The sequence below is a fragment of the Triticum aestivum genome, chromosome 2B (assembly GCF_018294505.1).
Source record: "Triticum aestivum cultivar Chinese Spring chromosome 2B, IWGSC CS RefSeq v2.1, whole genome shotgun sequence".
Classification (NCBI taxonomy): domain Eukaryota; kingdom Viridiplantae; phylum Streptophyta; class Magnoliopsida; order Poales; family Poaceae; genus Triticum; species Triticum aestivum.
Window position 1 is genome coordinate 15,189,049 of NC_057798.1, and position 14,545 is coordinate 15,203,593.

General features: G+C 48.3%; 1 long non-coding RNA gene and 1 pseudogene across 1 annotated transcript; both read left to right on the forward strand.

Moving 5' to 3' along the window:
- Positions 1-8,973: 8,973 nt before the first annotated feature.
- On the forward strand, positions 8,974-10,147 carry LOC123039972 (uncharacterized). The gene is made up of 2 exons (XR_006418027.1): positions 8,974-9,493; positions 9,592-10,147. It is a non-coding gene; the product is annotated as an uncharacterized lncRNA (long non-coding RNA).
- Positions 10,148-11,779: 1,632 nt separating this feature from the next.
- LOC123038755 (G-type lectin S-receptor-like serine/threonine-protein kinase At2g19130) lies at positions 11,780-14,229 on the forward strand (annotated as a pseudogene).
- The last annotated feature ends 316 nt before the right edge of the window (positions 14,230-14,545 follow it).

A 14,545-nucleotide genomic window follows, 5' to 3' on the forward strand; every position in this document is an offset into this window, starting at 1 on the left:
TCCAGCTCCTTCGCTGCGAGGTCTGATTCGACTCTTCATTGGTCTACCTGCTGCTCTCTTCAGAACTGGAGCCCAAAGCTTGAATCCAGCGTCCACCATGTCCCATTGTTGTTTTCCCTCTATAGCAGGCAAGGCATGAGCATATGTGGCTTTGAACCTTGCAACAGAGTAGTAATCATGCACACACTGCTATATGTTCCCTGCTGGACCTGGGAGAGAAGTGATGAAAAACAAGGCATGAATGCATGGAAACCCAGTTACCTGACATTGCCTACAACTGCAAGTTCTAGCTTCTAAATCTACTGGATATCTCCATTCCCTCTTCTCTTTATCCAAATATGATATCTCTGCTGTGGTACCCGAGCAAAGAGTCATGTTCATTTCCAAGCCTATTGTTTTCTGCTTCAGTTCATTCATCACGGTAGGGACGATAATGTGGCCCATGAATTTTGCCTCGGCGATTCCTGCACGATAATGAAATTTCTGCATGTATTCTATCCTTATCCTGTCAAGCAAATCCACCACATAATGACCCTTTAGTTTCCGGATCGTTGAGTTGAAAGACTCTGCTAGATTATTGTGCACATAGTCAACTTTGCTCAGTTCACTGAATTGGCTTCTGCCCGTAACTTGGTGTGGTGTGTTTCCAAGTATTCTTTCACTTTGGGATTCATGTATAACTGCCTCAAGTGGTAGTTGTGCTTCTTCACACTGCAAGTCAAAGATGCTGGCCATAAATTGTCGGTATACACCTTTCCTTTGAAATTCTTCATGAAATTTGCAGCAAGGTGACGCATGCATTCCCTATGCTCTACTCCAGGGAACACATTGTCCATGGCCACTTTTAAACCTTTGCAGGCATCTGTATGAATGACCAACCCATTGGGATGTGCAATAGCCCGGCGCAGATTATGCAAAAACCAAGTCCAGCTCTCCTCAGACTCTGTCTCCAGCACATCGTAGGCAACTGGAAATACAAAACTGTGTGCACCAACTGCACAAGCTGCTACTAACTGTCCTTTAAACCTCCCTGTGAGAAAAGTGGCATCAATAGCCAAATAAGGCCTGCAGCCTGCCAAAAAACCCCGGCGACAAGCCTCAAAGTAGACAAAAACACTCCTAAAGCATTCCTTGGTCTTTGTCACCCCCCTGAATGTGTACTCCACGGTGTGGTGATCAATATCTACAATACTACCTGGGTTTGTCCTCTCCACTTCACCTTTGAATGAATACAACAATTGAAAACTTTCCTGCTAGTTACCATAAATAGAATCCATAGCATGTTGTTTACCATTGAACAACCTCATGTATGGTAAATCTATCTTGAACTTATCTTTGATGTTCTTCTGCAATTCCTTTGGACCCACTTGCTGGTTTTCTTTCACCCACTTCTTTACTTCTTCTGCCACCCATCTTGACTTGGCTCTACTGATTGTATCCTTCCTAAGGGTTGATTCCTGGCATGTGTGCTTAAAAGGGTTCACTTTGACCTGAACATTAGTGCTATTTCGCATTTTAGATGCGAGCAGCCTCCATGGACAACCCTCAGTCGGATAGTGCACTCTGTAACGTACTTGATCGCTCTTGTCAACTTTGAAAGTACGTTCTACCTTGATGCAGTATGTCACAAGTGCATTTCTACACTCATTCATGGATGCAAAACTGCACTTTCTTCCATATGAGGGTTCAAAGGGTCCCATTCAACAGCTGCAAGGTCTTCGTCCTCACCCACCGCGTCATCATCTACACGGACTGCATTGTGAGCCTCATCTTGGTTTTCAGCCTGAGGTGGCCGTCGTAAATTCTGAATAACATCAGAATATAACTTCTCTTCATCAACCCCAGAATTGTAGTCATCAGGAACCACTTCAAGGGGGACCGTACTGCCGTTGCCCACACTTGACGAGCCACAGCGTCGCCGTGCACAAACTGAACTGTTCTGGCTAGAGATGCCATTACGACGACTTGGTTCTCCCCGAGATGTTGCACCCGCCATCCTAGGTCCAAATGCCTGCTCAAGCACATCAATTTGCAGCCTCACATGAAAATTATCTTTCTCTTTATGCCTAGCAAACATGGTAGCCAGCTCTTCATCATTACTAACTGTCACTCATTTCTCTTCCCCATTATAGTATTTGTATACCACTTCATCAAGCAAACCCCAAGGATATTGGCTACAAAGTACCTCCCCAAATTTTCTGAAACTCCAATTACTAGCTACTGGCAACCGATAATCGAAACCTCCTTGGTATTTCTTCTTATCCTTTGCATCGAATATGTACCGGTCCCTTCTAATTTGCACCAAGAAAGCAAACCGCAACTCCATCCTAACCGACGAAAAACAGAGACGCAATCAGCACACTAATTGGAAAAACCTACTCGAATCGACTTTCCAAATGCACAAATAAGCTCAATCTAAACAGGATGCATGACTTACCCGTCGGGATCCCAGTCGTGGACGCAGCGGATCTCCGGCCCGATGCCTGCCACGCCAAATACTCCGGGGTCGCCGCTGCTCGCCATTTCTCCCTGGGGTTCTTCCTCCTAGTTCAAACAGCTCTAGCAGCCCCCCACCTTTGAGCGCTCCGGCTGGGCGCACGGAAGGAGGCCGCGCTGCGGGTCGAGCAGGTGGCGGGCGTCCCACCCGTGGCGTCACAGGAAAGTGGCGGGCGTCGCAGGTAGCAGTGGAGTGTCGGCGCAGGACGGTAGCGACAGAGCAGGCTGTGCAGCTGGTGGCGGGGCAGCTGCTGGCTGCGGTGCAGGTGGCGGCGGCGGCGCAGGACGGCCGGCCGGCGGGGCAGAGTGGGCTAGAATCCTAGAATGATTTGGTGATTTAGTTGCACGGGCCTACATGTGAGCTCCGGACCCACGCCCACGCGGTCCCACGTGTAAGCTCCGGACCCACAGCCACTAACGCCGGCGGGCGGAATGGACTCAAATATGGCCGTTTGGCCTCGTCATAGTAGCTGTGCATGGACTAGGGGCAAAACTGAGCACAATTCGCATCTGAGGGCAAAACTGAGCACATGGACACCACTGAGGGCAAAAGGATAATTAACCCTCAAATTAATCATCATTCCATAGAGAATTGCATGTATGTTTACTTATCTTTGTATTGCCTTGGGCTCCTTTTACGTTTTTTCCTCCCTCGCGTACCCCCTCGCGTCGCTCCAGCGAGCGACCGAGGGGGCCGATCTCTCCGCCGCCGGGCTAGGCCCTCCTCCAGATTCCTCCCTCGCTGCCATCGATGCGCGCCGCCGATCTGGTCGGCGTAGGCGGAGGCGGGGTTCTTTCCTCTCCTTGCTCGAGGCCGCGGGGCGTGGGACGATGGCTTCAGCGATGACGCCAGCCTGATCCAAGGCACAGCGACACAGTGGCTCCCGGCGGCGGCGCTTCGCGGCGCGGGTCGAGTTCTGCTGGGCGTGATGTGGCAATCGGATGGGTGTGGCCAGAGGATGGAGGTGGTGTTGGGCATGGCCGGCGGCGGCGGCCGGCCCGGATGCGATCTTGGCGGTGGCGATGGCGATGGCTGGCCTGGATCCGAACATGGTGGTGGTGGCGTCCCCTCCCCCGGAGATGACGGGCCATGTGGTGGGTCCTTGTGGCGGCGCCGGTGGCGGCGGATCATGGGATCCCGCGTCCAGGCTCGTCGCAGGACGCGCGTGGCGGCCCGAGCTTCCTCTGGCATCGACGACGCTTGATACAGGATCGAGGCGGCGGTTGTCGTTGTATGGGCGACGATAGTGGCTGGCGCGACGGTGGGTGCTCCCTGTAGCGCCCGGAGTCGGGGCGGCGGCCCCACTTCTTCAACGGCAGACTCCGGGGTCGTGTGGGCGACTCGGAGTCCGGATCTCGAGATGGTGGCGGCTTTTTGAGACTGGTGGCAGTATGGGACGTCCCCTCCATCAACATACCTGGTTCGATGTGGCTCGGTAGGTGGCACATGAGCCTCTTTCGGAGTTTTCGGGCGGTGCCTATCGTCGGCAGGTGAAACCACCGATGGATGTGCTAGCAGCGGATGCTACACACGACGTCTTATACGGAGACGTCAAGTGATGCCTGCTACCGGCAGGTGATGCACGACGGCTCTGGCGTAGGTGTCGAGTTTAGAATGTTGTTGTTGGATCGAAGGTGGTGAGACGGTAGCGGGAGGCAGGCGGTATGGGACGTCTTTGTCTTCGGTTGTATCCTCCAGAGGTATCCGGCTATCGAGGCGCCGGTAGACGGATAAAGGCGGATGTGACAAACAACTTCAATGACGAGTTTATGCACTTCGGTGGAAACACGGGATCTTTGATCGGGCTACGTCATCGCGCGCCTGCGTCGTGTTCTTGCTGAAGGTGGTGGATTGAAGCTATACTTTGGGAATGAGAATCCGAAGTTCAACCTTGTGGTTGACCCGCCATCATAGGCGAACGTGCGGTAATTCCTTCTTGAAGGGGTAGCCTAGGAGTTGTGGTTTTTCGTTTTTGTTGTGTCTTGTATCATAGGGTTTGTGGTTATCTGTGGGAGTTATTGTGGTGAGGTATATGGCCTCCGGGTTTGTTTTTCGTTTTTTTTCTGCGTCGATGGTGTTCAGTTGCTGGATTTTGCTCTATTAATAATATATGACTGGATGCATCGTCATGATGCAGAGGCGGGGGCATCCTCCTTCAAAAAAAACAAGCTGTTACAGTCCTAGACTAGAGCACACACCACTCAGGTTAGTAGTCCTGGACTGAAGGAAGAAGTGAGGTGGAAGGAGGAAATCGCCATGGTCAGGGTCCTTCAATTTGGTTCACATGTCCCCCATGCTGGTGCATATGGACTTCCAGCTCACCCGTCACAGAACTGGTTCAGCTTTGTCAGTCTCATTCAGCCTTTGCTGCTGCACCTCATTCCTTTCAGCCTCTGCACGTACGCTTCGCTAATGCATGAGCTCAGCTTCTTCTCCCTGCGTCACTGCATACGGGGTGTAGTATAACACAAGCAATTACCTGTCCAGGTTTCCGACGGCCAGCCACACAGCCTGCCCCCCTCCGTTTGTCACTGGAGGCTGGTCGCGTTCGGTATAGCGCCGAGGCCCGTATCTTGGTGGGCTTAACATGCTTTTCTTTTTCAAGTTCTGTAACATGCTTTGGACTGAATCTGCTACTACAAAATTTAGCTTGCATCCAAAAAAAAAAAGCTATTACTAACAATCACTGTTTCCTTGTTGCTCAGGTCTAAGCTGGTGAAGAAACATATTCACTGACCCCAAGTTCAGTTCTGGTGAGTACTGGTACACAACTTCAGTTCTGTAAGTTAAGGACCAGGTCACATGCCATACTACTCTTTCTCTAATTAAAGACAATGATGCCTAACTAACTTGACCAGCACTAGGAGGTCTTGCCTGAACTGACCGTCACTAGGCACATTTTCTCTTCCAACCAAAAAGTTAGTCAACACTTGATTAATTAAGAGGCGCACTTGTTTCCATTTCTCTGCCGTGTCATAGGATCATGTCTGTAATGCTTAGCTGCCAAATGCTTTTCATTGTTGCTCCCTGGATAAAACATAGTGGCAAATCTAAAACATTGCTAGAAACTATATTTACTGAAAAAGGTTTTCGCCCCGCTTTATATATAATAAAGCAATGACCGACCACAGCTTAGATACAAATGCACGCCACCACAACACACACACACACACCCAAAGCTGGATACATAGGCGCTGAGCGCAGAAACACTACCTCTAATACTACAAGAGCAACCGGAGTCCTCAACCGTGGACACGCCAACGCGAAGAGAAGAAACCACATATGACGAACCGTGTGCTCCAAGGCGGCGCCTTCAGGAAGGTTACGACACCAGAGCGCCGTCACCGCTCGACCCGAGGATCAGAGTTTCCCCTGGAGCAACAGGACGAGCAATGAGAGCCGCAACGACGCCTTCAAGAAGGGAGCGAGTTTCGCCGCCGCTAGTCCGTCCGAAGATAGATCAGGTTTTCACCCCGGCCAACACTCACCATCACCGGACGCCACATCCCATTGAACATGCCGCCCACACGGCCATGGCCACCGGGCAGCACCTAAACATGGGCTCTGCCCAAGAGCTCCGCGAAGCCACAACCAGGGCGCCCTAGCATCCAAGACTTGGACACCACCTCACTCGAGACCCACCGCTACCCCAACGCCCAGACCCAAAGGCCAGCCAAATTTGGCCTCCATCGACCCGTCCCGCTGCCGGACGCGAGACGAGCAATGTCCTGCTGCCGGGCGCGAGACCAGCACGGTCCCGCTGCCGGGCGCGAGACGAGGTCGGTCCTGCTGCCGGGAGCGAGACAAGCTCGGTCCTACTGCCGGGCGCAAGACGAGCTCGGTCCTACTGCCGAGTGCGAGACGAGCGATGGACCGTAGTCGGGGATGGGGGGGGGGGGCGAACCTTCGACGAAGGCAGCAACCAGACGACGAGGAGAGTGTCGAAGGTCGAAACGGGCCACCTACAGACGAGCCGACGCCGGAAAGCCAGTCGCCGCCCAAGTCGACCCGCCGAGTTGCCGTGGGGACGACACGGCGAAGGCACCCGGACGCCACCGCCCACAGCCGGGACCGCAGCCACACGGGGCCAGGGCCCCAAACCCGCGCCGCCAGCTGGAAAAAGGCGAAATCCGGTCGGCATGCATCACCACCGCCGTCATCATGCCGACGATGCCACCGGGGCCTCCACCACGCGCAGCCGCCCTGCCACCCACGCGGCCCAGGACGGCCAGCACCGCCGCAATTCGCTGACGGTGTGCGCCGATCAGATCCGAGCAACGATGCCCCAATCCACCGCCAAAATGGCCCGCCGCCGCTCCTCCACCGCGAGGAAGACAGAGAGGAGGGGGCCGCCACCCCAGCATCCAGTGCCGCCGCACCATAGAAGAGGCCGGAGGGCCAAATCTGCGCCGGCGTGCAGCTCCGCGACGCACGCCTCGCCATCCAGGGCCGGCCTCCGTGCGCGATCAGAGAGAAAGGCCCGCCGCCGCCGGCAGCCGCACGGGCTTTGCCTGGTGGGGGCACCCGACGGCGGCGAGGAGGAGGGAGCAGGAGGGGATGGCGGCGGCGGCGGGGTTAGGTCACCCAAGCCGCCCCCCTGGAGAGCGACGCGGGCGGGTCATTCGTCCTCCCTCGGCCACCCCAAGCCAATTGTTTATATTTAGGCTGGAGTGTTGTGTAGAATCACAAAAAAAAATTGGTGAAAAAAACATAAGCTTCTTTTTTATCGAGGTTATGGAAAGTGTATATTAAATTTTGTCCTGTTCCAAAAAACTGATGTACGTACTACTTTTGTTTCTGTATTAACCTCTCACTCTATTTTTGTAACAGCAAACAAATGAACATTTTCTAGTAAAAGCATCAAGATCACTGTTTCCTTGTTGCTTGGTTGCTGTATTAACCTCTCACTGTTATTTGCCTCAACTGGCCGTCACCAGTCAAAACTTCTCAAACATAAAAAGTAGTCAATACTTGATTAAGGCTCTGTTCGGAACTTCCCCGCTCCGTGGAGTTGGGGAGTTGGGTTTTGGCAGCTCCACCTAATTAAGCTAAAGGATGGTCCGCTTCGGGATTGGAGTAAACGGAGCAGAGAGAAACCGAACACAGCCTAAGTGGCGCATTTGTTTCCACTTAATTTGTTGCCGTGTGTCTTAGGGTCCTTCCTGCCAAATTATTATTCTCTTTTGCTCCGTGGAGAAAACCCACCAGCAAGTTAGAAAAAGCTTCCTAAAAGGTTTAGATCCACAGTCTGAAATATTTGTGAAGGATTCTCAAAGAAAAATATTTGTGAAGAATATCAATTTATTTTGTGTCTTATACACCAACACGCATTTGAAATATAAATTATCTGTGCAAACAAATACTCGTCTTTTTATTAAAAGTTTTTAGTGTGCACACAACATGCATTTGAAATATAAATTATGAAATTCCAAAATTTCCGGTCGCATCAAGTTGAGAATTCCCTTTTTAGTACTTATCACAGCAATCCTGAACTTGACCGGCAGAGTAAAAGCGTCCGTCAAAACTTGTTGAAGAGATGGAAACTTCTCCACTATCTTACCTACTAAGGCCCTGTTTGGTTCATAAGTCCTAGGACTTTTTTTAGTCCTAACTTATAAATCTCAAGTCCCTAAAAAGTCCCTACTTGTTTGGTTCCTAGGACTTATAAGTCCCTATAAGACCATATTACAACTATAAGTCCCTATAAGTCCCTCCTTGAGAGTCTTATCTCATAAGTCCCAAATGCTCACTTTAAGTCCCTATAAGTCCCTCCTGTTTGGTTTAGATGAGACTTATAGTGACTTTTTTAAGTCCCTAAGCCAATAAGTCCCTGTAAACAAACACCCTCTAATAAACCACGCCGTCCGTCGCGCATTTTTGCAAAAAAGCCATTGCACTTTCTAATATTCAACCCGCGGTCCCTTATTTGGTGAGAAAACCCTTCGTTCTGACTATTGTTTTTGCAAGAAACCCTGTAGTTTCCTGTATTGAACCCGCGGCCCTTTCAAAGTGATAAAGCGTTCGACAGCGCGAGGAAGACGCGCGGATCCGGGCGCGGCGGATCTGGCGGCCGGTGCGGCGGCTTGCTCCGGTGGCGGCGGCGATGTCTTGCTCATCCAGTTAAAGAGAGAGACAGGGTGTGAGGGGGAGAGGAAAGAGAGGAAGGCATAGAAGGAGAAGTGTCGCAAGATGAGGGAGGGATCTCGCGGCTGGTGCGGGGGCTTGCTCGCAGCGGCGTCCGTCTCGTCCAGAGAAAGAGAGAGACAGGGCATGAGGGAGAGAGGAAAGAGAGGAAGAAAGGAGAAGGAGAATGGGCGCAAGGTGACGGAGACGGTCGCTGGCGGTGGCGCCTCCGGTGACCGGCCGGCGGCAGGGCGACCTGCACTTGGAGGAGGAGAACTGCGCAAGATGGATTCTAGCACCCTCCTACTCATATAATGGTGAGACCTCCTTCCCTCTCTCCCTTCCAGAGCCATAGGATGACGACAAGGACAAGTCCCTGGTCGAGAAAACAGCAGGGAGCAACATGATTCACGGTCTAGATTAGAACAACACTGAACTGATATATTTTTTGTAGTACAGGAGCTTCAAGACAAAGGGCATCAGGCTTCACGGCAACACATTTATCTATAACTTTCTCCCCAAATCTGAAAGTATTTGGCCCCTAAATTCTAATTCTCATTAGAAAGTCAGAGTATTTGTGGAATATGGTCTATGAATATTGACAAATTTGATTGCAGCAGGGGCGACAAAGTTAGTGCAGTCCTCACCGTGCACATATATTTCAGGGTAAAATCAAACTTCAGTTAGAAGGACATGATCAGGCAGGAGATTCATGCAGCATTGGATGTGAGAGGCCCTAAGTGCATTTAGCATGTGAAAAGATGTGTTTAGTATTGTTCCAAGTTGTTACCTTTCGAAAAGAGAACGCATCAAGGATAATTTTTTCTTCGAAGCACGAGTTAACCACAAGGAATCTCCATGCTTTTGCACCGGGTGTGAAATCAACTTTGAAAAATTGACATGGCTATTGTTTTTGCTTTTCCTGCTCAAGACAACAAAGGGATTGTTCAGACTGATTTGTGTTTGTGCAGGCAGACCTCAAGGAACCTCTGCCGAAGATTTACATGGTGAAGGACTCGAACTGTATCTCACGTCCACTTGGCCACACCTGGGTTGGCTGCCAACAGCCCTCTGATTGAACAACTGCTCCGTCTATCCGAGTCTCTGTCGGTCGGCTGTTCTTCTCGGACATCACCATACAGCTCCTCAGCAGCAAACTCATGTGCTTCTCCACCAGAATCAATTCCCGAGCTGTTGATATCCCCTATTCCTCTAAGGATATGCCCATGGTAATTTTTTCCACAAGACGAGTGTTGCAGTATTTGTATGAACTGGAGTACTGTACTGTTGCAGTAGTGTACAACTATACATACATGGTTTGAAAATCCTTTCTTTTTCAGTTATATATTAGAATGGAATTTGTACGGCTTGGACTGCATTTTCACAATCAATATGGTGTGTTCAAGTAGTGTAAATTGTTTAACTTGCTTTTTGGCCAGTATCCCGATATATGTGGATGTATCGTTGCTTTTTACAATCAATTTGTAATGTTGCTTAATGTACCGTTTGGTCTGCTTTTTTGGTCTGTATCCCTGAATCGACGCCCTTAAGCTCCTGTTGATTTCTATAATTCATGAGCACATATGAGCATCAAAAGAAAATATCCCATGATGAAACGTGAGCAAGTCTTGGTGAATGAACTGATATTTTTCATGCATTACAGGTGAAGCAAAAAAAAATCAAGCTTTATAAGCTCCGCGGCCTCAAGGCCAATCCCCAGGTTGATGCCACCGCTACTGACTTTGCCACATCCCTATTACAGTTTAATTTTTAATTTATTAGAGAAACTGGATCAGTGCTTGGGGCTGGTGTGCTACGGTTGGTTTAGGCATGTGTACAACAAGGCGGCGGCCACTATAAGATACTCTCCTGAGTTAGGACGGGTTTCGAATTTGCTGCTATTATGAGAAAAAATAAGAGAGAAAGGAATGTGATTTTTGCTGCTACTATATGATGCTTTGTTGTTACTGTTTTCTGTTTATTGTATCAACTGTTTGTCGTGTGAACTACCCATCAGATTTAGGCTCGGATGATTCAGATAGGATGGAAGATGCGTAGGAATCGTCTGTGACATTCTCAATGAATTCGATCCCTCGCCGGCGAGCTTCATCATGTAAGACCTTTAGTAATTTCATTCAAATTTATCTAGCAACAATTGCATGACTCTAGACCTGAACAATTGCACCCTATGAAAAAAAGACACAATGTGGGGTTGGTGTAGATGAGATAGGGGTGGGCCAACAATCATTACAGGTCGGTCGACCTGCCACAGGACCGGACATGTTCGAGAAAACTCAATCCGATGGCCGCATGTGTCGTGTCTTCTCTTTCGACCTAACTTGTTATGTGGACGTAGTTGGATTTTTATTTAGCTAATCTGTGCTTGCTGAAATTCTCATATGATGCATGCGTTCATGGATGAGAATGTGGATTAATTGATAAATTCAATGAAGAGTATACAGGGGAAGAATGTTTTATAAGATACGAGCCTTCTTTCCCTAAGGGTTGCTTGGTATTTCTGCTTTTTAATATTGATAACATAGGTGCATATTCTTCTTAAATCTGAAACATATGTGATCTTAAATTGTTTTGCATAATCTAGAATTTAGTTCATGGGCTCAGTTTGTACTTCGCCGTTCTGGTGAGAATAAGAGGTATTTTTAACTATATACTCACATATATTTGAGATAAACATGGGATTGTCAAAGTAGTCATGGAAAGCAGTGGTTACTCAATACAGTGGATAGTAAAAGTTCGTTTACACCGATATTAAGGATGGTGCATGCATCAAGTGTAGATGACACAAGGATGGTGCCCACAATCATTACAAGTCCGTCAATAGACGAGGCTGCAGGAAAAAGCTCGCGAAAGTAGTGTGCTAAGTGTTATTACCAAGCTCGTCACCTTAGGATTCATCATTCATCGTGAATAGGCGGACAACTTGACCACCATCGGCGGTAGTGATGAGGAGGAAAAGCCGCAACGCTGATGGAGCGCTAGGGACATGTCATGATTTATTTTTCCCGTGGCAACGCACGGGCTCTTTTGCTAGTAATACTTATTTACCACGACGGATACTACACCCTATATATATGACATTTGCATATCTTAATCTCCAGATGTCACAAAGATACATCAAAACAAATTCCAACCCACACCATGCTTCATTTTTTCATTGTCTTTGTGCTTTCCATATCTGTTCCTTCGGTGGCGTGCGCTTCTACAGCAAATGGCAGCAGCACCCTGACAGAAGGCCAAGAGCTCAGCGGCGGCAACAGGCTCATCTCAAAGAATGGCAAGTTCGCGTTGGGCTTCTACACGTCAGGAAGCAGTAAGTCTTCCTCAGACACCACCACCTTCCCCAACTGGTATGTAGGTATATGGTTCAACAAGATCCCAAAGTTCACTCCTGTATGGATTGCGAACAGAGAAAAACCAATCACTGACCCAAAGTTTAGACTGTCCAAGCTCAGAATCTCAAGGGATGGCAATCTTGTCATCTTAAACCATGCGACTAAATCCATAATCTGGTCCAGTCAAATAATAGCAGCCAAAGGTAGAAGAACAGCTAGCAAAAATACTACCATCGTGGCGGCGCTCTCAGATGATGGTAACCTTGTCATAAGAGACGACTCGAACCCATCCATCGTGTGGTGGCAGAGCTTTGATCACCCAACAAATGTTTTCCTGCCCGGTGCAAGGATTGGCCGGAACAAGGTTACTGGCCAAAAATACAGTCTTGTTTCGAAGAAGAATCTGATAGATCCAGCTCCAGGCCTATACTACATGGAGCTAGACCCCACTAGTGATCCGCAGTACTTTGTTAAGCTCTGTAATTCATCCATGGTGTACTTCTCCACGGGGGAATGGATCGGGTGGTACTTCAATTTGGTGCCGGAGATGTCAGGCAATAACTTTCTCCATACCAAATTCATCGACAATGATGAAGAGGAGTACTTCACCTATGCCCCGACGGATCCAACAATGATAACAATCTGCTTCCTTGACGTCTCTGGTCTTACCAAGCAACTTCTTTGGCTTGAAAGCTTGCAAGATTGGGAAACCATATATGTCCAACCGAGGGCTCCATGCGATGTTTTCGCCGTTTGCGGGCCTTTCACGGTCTGCAACGACAACGCACTTACATTGTGTCTGCATGAATGGGTTCTCTGTGAAGTCACCAGAGGATTGGGTGCTGGATGATAGAAGAGGTGGGTGCATGAGAAATAGTCCAGTAGAACATTGCAACAGCAACAAAAGTAACACAACGGAATTAACTGACCAGTTCTTTCCCATACATAGTGTTAGATTACCATATTACGCACATAGCATGGAAACAATTGAGAGTGGACAAGAGTGCATGCAGGTTTGTCTAAGAAATTGCTCATGCACTGCCTACTCCTATGGCAAGAGTGGCTGTTCTATCTGGCATGGCCAACTTATTAATGTAAAGCAATACAATAATGGCAAAAAACAGTGACGGAGAGATTCTTTTCCTTCGTCTTGCTGCTGGAGAGGTGCGAAGTTGGGGAAACAACATAAAAGGAAATAAAAGAATGATCATCGGTCTCACTGTTGGTGCTTTTGGTTTGTTGGTGATGCTATTGATGATTTGAAAGGGGAAAAGGATGTGGTGTTCTCATCCCCCGAGCAACACTGAAGGTGGATGTGGAGTTATAGCATTTAACTATGTTGATTTGCAGCATGCAACTAAAAATTTCTCAGAGAAGCTAGGTGTAGGTGGTTTTGGCTCTGTATTTAAGGGGATTCTGCGTGACTCGACTACCATAGCAGTGAAGATGCTTGATGGTGCACGCCAAGGAGAGAAACAGTTAAGGGCTGAGGTCAGCACAATTGGAATGATCCAACATGTCAACTTAGTCAAACTGATTGGTTTTTGCTGTGAAGGTGGCAGAAGGATGCTTATTTACGAACACATGGCAAATCGTTCTCTTGATGTCCATATATTCCAAGGCAACAACACTATGCTAGATTGGAGTACAAGGTTCCTAATTGCCATCGGTGTTGCCAAAGGATTGTCCTACTTGCATGAGAGTTGTCATGACTGCATAATACATTGCGATATTAAGCCAGAAAACATACTTCTCGATGCGGCGCTTGTTCCTAAAATTGCAAATTTTGGGATGGCAAAACTTATGGGAAGGAACTTTAGTCGAGTTCTGACAACAATGAGAGGAACCATAGGATACCTTGCACCTGAATGGATTAGTGGGGTGGCTCTTACACAAAAAGTTGATGTTTACAGCTATGGAATGGTACTGCTAGAAATCATGTCTGGAAGGAGGAACTCATCACCTCAAGAATGTACAAGCAATAGTGAGCATGATGTTTATTTTCCTGTGCAAGCTGCACTTAAGCTTCTTGAGGGAGATGTGAGGACTTTGGTCGATCAACAATTACGTGGTGACATGAACGTGGAGGAGGTTGAAAGAGCTTGCAAAGCTGCATGTTGGTGCATTCAAGATCATGACTTTGATCGTCCGACAATGGGCGAAGTGGTTCAGGTTCTCGAGGGTCTAGTAGAGCTTGATATGCCCCCAGTGTCAAGATTGCTTCAAGCTATATCAGGAAGCTCTTCTACAATTTGAATATAACCATGTAAGGAAAAGTTCAAATTTCAGCAGGGTTGTAATAACTGAGCTGAGAAGTTACCCTTCATACACAGTTTTCCATAGTGATTGATACTACTAAAAACATGTCTTGAATTTTAGTCTCTATTATTGTACAAGCTAGCAGGGCAGCTAGTGTATCTGTGATTCTAGATTTGCCATGTGTCGCCATTTGTATCAACATGTCAACTGTTTGTTTGTCCCATAAATATCAGTTGACTTATTGGTATACAAAAGTTTGTAGCCAAAATACCAATTCCATGACGGGTGTTCTTCATCGCACCTTAATTTTTTT